This window comes from Miscanthus floridulus, chromosome 17 (genome assembly GCF_019320115.1).
Source record: "Miscanthus floridulus cultivar M001 chromosome 17, ASM1932011v1, whole genome shotgun sequence".
Classification (NCBI taxonomy): Eukaryota; Viridiplantae; Streptophyta; class Magnoliopsida; order Poales; family Poaceae; genus Miscanthus; species Miscanthus floridulus.
This window is the reverse complement of record NC_089596.1, coordinates 77,261,758-77,272,213: the sequence shown is the minus strand read 5'-3', so window position 1 is coordinate 77,272,213 and position 10,456 is coordinate 77,261,758. Positions and strand designations below refer to the sequence as shown.

Below are 10,456 nucleotides of genomic sequence, written 5' to 3'. Positions count from 1 at the left end.
AGCCTTTAAGTGCCGATGCTTGACTGGTTTATTAAATATAGCCTGTTGTATAACTATCAACTTGGCAACTATCTCCTCATACTCTGATTCATCAAAATCTAAGTAAACTTCTTGATCTGCTGGAGCTCTGAACTCTGATGGCAACAGAAAAGCCATTTGAATATTAGCCAATGGTTGTCTTCTATCGGTTGTTTGCTTAGCACACCACACTTGAGGTCTACCAGTGCTTGAGCCTGTTCCAACTCTCTGCTCCTTAGGCGTTGCACTCTTCTTTTCTTGCTTTTTGTCAGACCTCCTAGACACCATTAGCCTTCCTACCAAACATATTCTTCCTCATTACTTTCTTCTTCATAATCAACCCAGTTTTGATCAACAACTCGTTTTCTAAGCCGATCATGAACACTTCTATTTTTAAGCGCAATCCATGTTATTATGATGATATGCATCTTGAGTATGGATAGACCGGCGGTTGGCTTGAGATTGCCTAAACTCCCAATATTGTTCGCTGCACTCTGGACAGTTATTTCTGGTAGGCAACTTCAAACCTTCATTCCAGCAATGTCTTAAGAAAGGATAGTTCCAATGCAATTCAACTTGCTTTCTTTCATACCTCTCTTTTTCCTGTTGATGATGGTATTCTTGCTCTTCTAACCAACGCTGATAATTCTTTTCTTTCTGCCACTGCCATTTATTCAACAAAATTCGAGATGTAACACATGGCTTTGTCGCCCCATCTTTTGACATTTCTCCCTGCTCATATCGGCTCTTTTGCTTGTCGCGATGCCTTCTAATTTCCCTGTATTCATCAGCCAATATTTGCATCTCGGGATCGACTATTCTAGTTTCATTTGATCTGGTTGATGTCAGGACCTTAGTCTTCCCTTTGAGTAACCTAGCATCGACCATATTTTGATCTCCTGGGAAAGGATTATCATCAACTTTCATCTTCCGAGGCGTATCAAATTTGAGCCTTCCTTGCTGAATAGCCCTCTGTATATGCTGTCGAAAAACTCTACATTCATTAATAGAATGAGATGTAGCATTATGAAACTTATAGAACTTCTTATTCTTCAACTGGCCAGGAGGCAACATAACATGATTATCGAGCAACTTGATCTGCCCCCTCTCAAGCAAGAAATTGAAGAGCTTGTCTGATTTCATGACGTCAAAGTCATAGCTCTCTTCGACTCCTCTTCCCCAAGGATTCGGCACCATTACTGTCTTTTTACCCCAATTCCATTCAGCCGTGGCAACCTCTTCTTCTTCATCGTCTTCATAGCTGTTATCGACTGAATATGGATTATAGGCTTCGGCCATTGTGGTACTTTCTGGAATTGGGTATCTCTGTGTATACTCTAGAATTAGCTATTGAGCGCTGTCACTCGCTGAGCCAATTGACCCAAGTTGTCAAATTCTTATCCTAGCAGTTTTTCTTTCTATGTTGGTAGTATCCCTTGAACGGCCAAAGTGGCTAGCTGATCATCAGCCAAATTTAATAAGAAGCATAAATTCCTAGTCTCTCAGAACCTCTAAAGAAACTCAGTGCCCGATTTGTTAGTTTTCTGCCTTATAGTTGTCAAATTGGTAATCTTCTTTTCTCTAGTTCTAGTATAAAAATATGTATGAAACTTCTTTTTTAGGTTAGCCCAATTGGCAATGGAGTTGACTGGCAATGATGAAAACCAAGTAAAGGCTGGCCCTGACAAGGACAAGGAGAAGAAACAAACTCGATGGGCCTCTTCAATGGATGCTTTGCCCAACTGTGTAAGATACCGACTAAATGTTCTATTGTGCTTGTGCTGTCTTGGCCAGTGAGCTTAGCAAACTCTGGGAGCCTATAATTTGTAGAAAGAGCGACCAAATCATACCATTCTGGATATGGGCATTTGTACAAGAAGGCCAGTCCTTTTGGCTTCAGACTGAACTAATTCTTCATCATCTCAGTCACCTTTAGCAACAACTCATCAGCATGTGAATTTGGATTTCTCTACACTTGTTGACCCATCTATGGATTGAAATCCCATGTGCCTTGACACCCTAGATTGAGAATCATGTGAAGGGTGTTATAATCTATGCCATAATAATACCCCTATGGAATCTCTATCTGCTGGGTCCTTTGTTGGGTTGCTGCTTGAAGTCTCTGATTGTAGACATGAGGATCTATATCTCTACAGATCCTTTGAATTGATGGTGCTATTTTTTTAGCCAACAACAGTATGTGGCCCAATGTGCCAAAATTAATCACCTGGTTCTGACCTTGCCCTGCCGGCTATTGCACTTGCTGCACTGACGATCCATGATTATACTGTATCTAATTCGTAGTACTACCTTGAGCTTGCTCAGATGAACTCTGAACTACCTGGACATCATAATTAACAACTGGTGCTGCTTCTTGATGGCTGGTACCAGTTTGATTAGTCCCTTGAGTTGATGGATGTGGAATGTTGTAATACGCCGATCCAACTTGATCAACTAGAAACCCATGAAACACCTCTTTCATGGTGTTATGGAGTGTGTTCAAGAAAACTTCATTATGGTTTGATATGGCATCATGAACAGATTTATTTATAGCTTCCGTGAAGAAATGTCTATCTTTAGTTTTATCTGCATCTGTCTGCCCATGCAATAGAACTCTTGGTAGTGGATATTTCTAAACAATTATATTGTCGTGTGTTTTAGTGTAGGACAACAAACACTTGTTCTGAAATTCTTCTATAGCTTTATTGATGACATCTTTATCTCCATCAGGTAGGTCTTCATAAGGTACCATAAGGATGTTGTTGTTATTGTAAGCCGCCATGACGATTGTGGGGTCCCACTGGGTGTGCCAGAATGTGTGTTGGCATAAAATTTCATCCTGTGCCGAGAGCACATGAGCAAGCCGGAAGGGTCTACTCGATAGAGCTATAGATCCGCCTGGCTTCAACACAGGGGTGGTCGATCCTACATACTCCTCCCGAGATGTGCCAATCAATTTGACCCTACAATTGACAAGGAGAGAAAGCTAATCAGTAATTTAAGGCAGAACATGCCGGTGTTGCCAAACAGTCCTGAATGTGTGGCTCTAAGAGCCGATGTGGAAGGAAAACAACTAAATAGTCGATTCTAGCATACTCATAAGAATAAATCAGTTAAAGCTCATAGGGTTGTGAAAGGAAAATCGGTTATCACTCAGGATGAATATCGTTATTCAGACAAATATTAGCCAATGGCAATAGGATGTCACCAATAATCAGTTCATGCTAAGCAAATGACTGCAAGTAACTGAATCCCTTTTTATATAAAAGAAGCAACTCATCATCATTTAACCATTTAATAAAGATAAATCTAATGAACATATTAGATCTTATATATCATCATTACCAGTGGGGCATGAGGCAGAATCATGCAGGCCGTAGAAATAGCGATAAATTCGATAACCCTAACTTATTACTAATACCAGCGGGGCATGAGGCAGAATCATGCATGCCATAATACAATAATAAGATTATGGGGCTAATGCATCTTTCAACCTATCTTTACTTCAACGGTCACGTGACATGAACTGCATATGTGAAAGCACTCGATATCGGCTAAAACAGCCAATTCAGGCATAGCCACTACAAGAAATCCTTGTTTCTATGACAAAAATCCACATGACGGGGCAAATTTTGGTCATATAATATATCATAATATGACACAAAAGTCAATAGCGTCATAAAATTAGGACAGCCATAACTATTTATGACAACACAATTTTTTTGTCACATAAAGGTACCAAGTGTTGTCACAAAATGTAAGTCGCCAGGAGCTGGTTGACAATGGTGTTTTTATGACGATATGTGTTGTTTTTATGTGACGGCTTTGGAGTGTCACTATTTGTTATTTCAAACATGATGGCCCCAACATCAATATACACCCAATAGGAGGTGGACCCTTGACCCCTCTCTGTTGACTAGTTTCATTCCCCATTTCCCCAACTGAAGACGGCAGCAGGCGGCCTTTGGGCGGAGCCAGCTACCCATCTCCCTAACTGATGGTGCGGCCACCTCTAGGCACAGCACTGCTGGTGGCCAGTCTCTGGGTGGAGCCAACTCCCCAACTAATGATGCAGTGGCCTCTGGGCAGAGCCAGCACGCAGATCCATTACAAGCCCGCTCGGTGGAGCGTGGATCTCCGGTGACTGGCGGTGACTCCATCTCGTTGGTCGGCAGCATGCTCCTAGTCCCCAGGTGCACCATTGTGGTAGTGCCACCCTCATCCACCTCCCATTCCCCCTCTGTTGCCTTTCCCCGTCGCTCACCTCCCCACTTTCCAGTTGATGTGTGAGGCCTAATCAATTCCCGCTCCCTCAAGTTCTCATGTCGTAGGCGTCGTCATCTACCGCTCGCACTTGGCGGCCAAGCATAGCTAGGGTTTCCTAGCAACCTACACCCCTTGCTGTTGCTACTACAGTGCCTCCGCCCACTGCTGTCGAGCTACAGGCACCGATTGATGATGTGACCGGGTTGCCATTGATAATGTGCCCTGATTGCAAGGACATGAGGGTGTTTGCTTCCACTACCATGTAGTCTGAGTATAACATTGGAATGAGATTTTTCAAGTGCCCTCAGAAGAACTATCAAAATGTCAGTGTTATAATCATTTTGGATTGCCCAAATTTCATTCTTGTTTGAATGGGCATGCCTGAGAATGGTAGTGTTTTTAGCATTCAGTGGCTGCACTATTGATGTTAATTTGCCTATTGTTTTAATTTGGATGCAGGGGACATGTACTAGGTATTGGTTTGAGGAAGAATATGTGGTGTTCCTTCATGATAATGGTTATCTACTATCAGCTTCCTCGACCATTGCAGCTGCTTCAACAACAGAAGTTCCTGAGCTGGTGGAAAAAATTGATAGCTTAGAGCAGAATCTGAACAAGTTGAAGGAAATGGTTGGCAAGAACAGAGAAGGCATGGGAAGCTGTATTTGTCTTGTGTGTGGCTGTCTGAATGTAACATTCTTGGTGTTGGCTATCCTTTTGGGTGTAACTGTAGTGTTGAAGTAGGCAATGATGATGAAGTAGGACATGTTGTGAAGTAGATTGGATATGTTGGTCACACTTGATATGCTTTTGGCTATGATGATGAAGTAGGCTAGGACATGTTGTATTGAACCTGTTATCCAAGATGTATTTGCAGTTGGTATGAAATATGTGCCTTTGTGCTATTGTACATCTCTTGTGTGCATGGATATGTAACATGTCTGTGTGATGAAATATGCACCTTTGTGATGTACTCCCTCCGTCCGTGTATACAAGGCGCAACTCCATTTTCACAAAGACCAATAAACGCATGTAACGGTCAGCTGCATGCAGCGTGGGAGCCCAGGAGACGAGCGACGTAGCACTAAATGTTTGCATGCGCGCGTGAACAGCGCGCCAAACCAACGGCTGGGACTTTTCACTTGCCCCGCGCTGCACATGCAGATGAATTTTGTTCCCCTGGCTCGCTAATTTCTCTCGCTTCTAAATTTTTTCGTTGGCGCATGCCTGTTTTGAACCTTGGCGCCTGACTGGAATTTTTTCATGTGGCGCCACGGCCTGTGTGCCTCCGGTATTCCTCCTATAAATATGGGGAACGCTTATTCATAGTGGACACCACATCTTACTCCTCTAACCTTCCCTCTACTCATAATGCCCGGTCTAGATCTGAATCAGCCTATAGATTGGGATGAAATTGAAGAATTTGAAGGAGGCGTACTTGATTTGGACTACGATTTTGTTTGGGAACCTGGCAATGAAGGTACTCATTCCTCTTGTTCCCATTTTTATTCTTCGGTGCCTTTCGGAATCTAATGGTTTAGCGGCATTGCAGGTGATGGCGACGACGAAGAGACCGACAACGACGCAGCTGATGGCATGCATGAAGCTAGAGCCGAAGGGGACGCCGTGGCTCAACCTAAACCTGGAGAAGGAGACGCCGGTGTACACGCTGTGGACCACGCTGAAGAAACGGACGACGGTGGGCATGCCATGGACCAAAACGACGCCGCTGCCGATGAAGCTGATTTTGTGGCACTCGACTTAGGTTAGTACCCGACGAAGCTGATTTTTTTCATTTATTTTTGTTGCTGCATGTCTCATGTACGTACAGCTGTTTGACACGGGCATGATTTTATTTTTGTGTGTAGGTACTCCTACCAATATCAGGAGGAGGAGGCACTACCCTCCTGATATAAAAAAGGTCATCTATGCCATGTGCTTAGAAAGATCTGCTCCAGGCATGATGAAGGAGGGAGTAACGAAGTCTGTTGCTGCTGATACGTGGATTCCGGTGAGAGTTGTCCAGCGCGTATGGCGAGATGGACAAACTGGTGGTGGTATTTTAGCTTTCGAAAACAACAAGAAAAAATTTTGTGGTAGAAAAAAAAACCATTTAACCCATATGCCATAAAAGATGTGCCGCTTAGAGAGCGTCATACTGTCCGAGACCTAGCCAACGCCTTGAAAATGCCTAAAAGCACATTGCATGACCGGCTCAAAGAAGGAAAGTTTAGGCGTCATACAAATGCCATAAAGTTCACCTTAACAGAACAAAACATGAAAGAACGTGTGCGTTTTTGCTTAAATATGCTTGATAGTCAAAGCATACCAGACGATCCAACCTTCAAATCTTTGTACAATGTCATTTACATAGATGAGAAATGGTTCTATAGGACAAAGAAAAACCAAAATTATTACTTGGCGCCTGGGGAAGAGATCCCTCGAAGACATGTCAAGAGCAAAAATTTCATTGAAAAAGTGATGTTTTTAGGCGTAAAAGCCCGCCCAAGATTTGAGAACGGCATATGCACATTTGATGGAAAAATAGGGATTTTTCCCTTCACCTACTTGGAGCCAGCCAAGAGGAAAAGTCCGAATAGGCCTAAGGGTAAAGCTGTTTAATTTTACTTAAATTTGGATTACTTAAATTAGGATTACTCTACTAATCTTGGTTGTATGTATGTACAGGAACCATGCAGCTCAAGGCCATGACATCGGTCACGAGAGATACTATTCGTACCTTTCTCGTTGACAAGGTCTTGCCAGCCATCAAAGAAAAATGGCCAGCTGAAGAACGAGGACGTCCTATATTCGTCCAACAAGATAACGCAAGGACGCATATTGCAGTTGACGATCCAGTTTTTTGTCAAGCTGCACAAGCAGATGGGTGGAATATACGGCTAATGTGCTAGCCACCCAACTCCCCGGATCTAAATGTTTTGGATCTAGGTTTTTTTGCAGCTCTGCAGGCTTTGTTTGAAAAGTCATCTCCATCAACCATCCAAGACATCGAGTCGAATGTGACCAAAGCGTACTTAGAATTTCCAGTAGACAGGTCAAACCGTGTGTTCCTAACATTGCAGGGTTGCATGATAGAGATTATGCGTGCAAAAGGAGGGCAACATTATGCTATCCCTCATATGAAGAAGGGAACATTAGAGAGAATTCATCAACTTCCAGTAAGGCTACAAGTAGATAAAGAAATTTACCAAGATGCAGTGAATTTCATCGCTGCATAGCTTAGTGCTAGTGCCTTAGTGTTTCACAAAAATGTACTCCTACTGCATGTAACCGGTTAGATAAAAAAAGCAAGAGTACAACATTGCTCGTTTCGCATCACTTATGTAGTTCAGGAAAATTAGGGAAGATGATTTTAAACATCATTGGACGGACAATCGCAAGAGCTTTCTCATCTTTTTCTGCTTCAGCAGCAAGATGTGCAGCAATTCTAGCTTCTTCCTCCTCGTCCTCGAAAGAATCTGGAACAATGGTGTCGCCGGCCAGTGAGTCTGGAATGTACCGAATGTTGTCCGAGTCGGTGCCATGGTCATCACCTGCCGCTTCACTTGCTGACGGAGACGGAGCGCTTAGGCGCGGCCAAGATCTGCCAGTGTTCGACAGAACTCCTGCACGGCGAAGCTCCACTTGCTGACGGTGACGGAGGGCTCGGGCGCGGCCAAGCTCGACTTGCGCTTGCCGTTGTATGCGTGTGGCGCAGACATGGAGCACTCGAGCATGGCTGAGCTCCTTATGTGCCCTACGACGCATGCGCCGAGCATGGGCGAACTACTACCTTGCTTGCGCCCCTGCAGCCTCAGCATCTCCAGTCACCTCTGCCATCTTCGTCGCTGCACAAAAATGTTGTAAGTGAGCTAAGGCACAAGCACGCAAGTTGGATTATGCAATAGTCTCACTAGAGAAGATGCTGCTTACTCATGCAGTGAAAAAAATGACCACTTGAGAAAAGAGGATGCATTATGAGAACTTATACTGCTTTCGTATAGGAGTACTAGTCTCGCTCGCATGCGCTGCTAGCGGTGAGTAACGGTCAGCTGCATGCAGCGTGGGAGCCAAGGAGACGAGCGACGTAGCACTAAATGTTTGCATGCGCACGTGAACAGCAGCCGAGGCCACCGCCCTGTATTCTCGGACTTGAAACAAAAGTGGTTGCGCCTTGTATACACGGACGGAGGGAGTATGTTGGAATTAAACATCCCTTTTGCTTTGATGTGTAACCTGTGTGTGATGAAATTTTGGCAGCATGTATGTAACTTCTAGCATATATATCATGCAGATCCTGTAATTTCCATGACACTGTCAGGTTGTCATAAAAACCCAAAATTTTTGTAGTATATATCATATCAATGAATTCTGGGCAGCATATAACATATCCATGATATTTTGGAAGCATATAGCCTCTATGTAACTTCCAATAGGTTACATGTGCATAGAATAGAATTCATAAATCAAGTTTAACATTGAAACAGAATCATTGCATACAAGGTCTTACAATTTCATAATTTAGATACAAATTTCAATGTCATAATTCAGATACAACAGAATCACTATCTTCTTTTGATATATTGTCTTCATCTGGACTATGGTACTCAAGTGTCACAACCAATTTTAAGGATAAAATTGAATGCACAAAACTCGTGTGTGCCCAGGGATCAATCACACACACAAGCTGACAAATTACATAATGTATCATCACAGTGTTCATACATCAGATCCTTAATATAACTTAGTCTTACATTACACAGCGGAAAATAAAAAGATAATAAACTCTCATGGGCTTCATCACAGGGAAGGTCAACTGGTTGACCACAAGCCTAAAAATCCTTCGGGAATTCCTCATACCCGTTGTCATCTGTTACCCATCCAGGATTTTTATCCAAATAAAGGAAATAAACAAGTGTAAGTACATCCCGTACTTAACAAGCTAACATGGGGTTATGAAGCTCAAAAAGGGTTGACTCTGGTTTACTGCAGTTAGCATTTTTAGTAAGTCAAGCTTTTATTCTCAGGTGTTATCAAATTATGCTTAAGCTCCCATTTAATTCCCATAAGAACATATATTAGGGTCAAGTGTACCATATATCATCATTGAACAACTTAAATAATCATCCACAAGTATCCAGTTATTCTATGAGTTTTCCGGGCTGCTCGTAACCGTGAGCATGACTGTTATAACAATTTGTTACCCTCTGCAGAGGTGGTGCACATTCACCGCGAGTCGTGATTCCCATATGCCTGGGTTAATTACTCCCATGTCACTGCTAAGGTGAGCGGGCAGGGTACACTATGAAGCCATTTCATAGGTTTCTCTAACAAGTTAGGGCCGCTAGGTTTCCTTGGCAGGCAGATGTAGGAAACCCCCTTTCCTATGGCACACATCCATCGCGGCTATACTCATAGGAACAGAGGCAGCCCTATACCCAACATGGCAAGCCCCATTTGCGCCAAAAAGGTAACCTCTAACTAGCTAGAAAAGATCCTATTACTGAGCTAATGTCAGAGCCATATGACTCTCCCGGTTGCACTATCAATCCTAGCTTTTACCGACAGATAAGTCCTTATGGAGGGCCGGGAGCAACATGATCAAAGGTCATTTGCACCTTCGCCCTATAAAATAGTTGTTATATATCAGGTTAAACTCTTAGTTCCATAGAGTCATTCATCATCATGTATACCAAGTTCAGTTAGAGCACTAGCAATCTACCCATATGCATTTAACCCATAGGAGACAAGGAACATGATAAACAATAACTAGGATGTCCTTACGGGTATCAAAATTAGACACATGCAAATGAGTAATTGATTAAAGTGAATTAGGACATCAAGGAAGGCCCATGCTATACTTGCCTTGGTTCACAAACTCTTGCTGGTCCTGCTGGTCATCGAAGAATTCTTGGTCTCCAATGTTTTTCTCACCGTCTGAACACGACCAACACGGCAACATACGACATTCCCAAAAGCATTCATGCAAAGCAAACATTCCTATCATTAGAACAGTACACCAATAGTATAGAAAACAAGGTAAAATGTTTGTGAAAATAATCTACGTCTCGCTACGATCACGTCAACGCGAAGTTCATGAAAAACGGAGCTAGAATGCGAAAGTTATGATTTAAACAGGTTTTTCCTATAGCAATATATTTAATTAAATCTA

At 42.8% G+C, this 10,456-nt stretch overlaps 1 pseudogene; it reads left to right on the top strand.

Moving 5' to 3' along the window:
- The first annotated feature begins 5,979 nt into the window (after positions 1-5,979).
- Positions 5,980-7,523, top strand: LOC136515821 (uncharacterized; annotated as a pseudogene).
- The last annotated feature ends 2,933 nt before the right edge of the window (positions 7,524-10,456 follow it).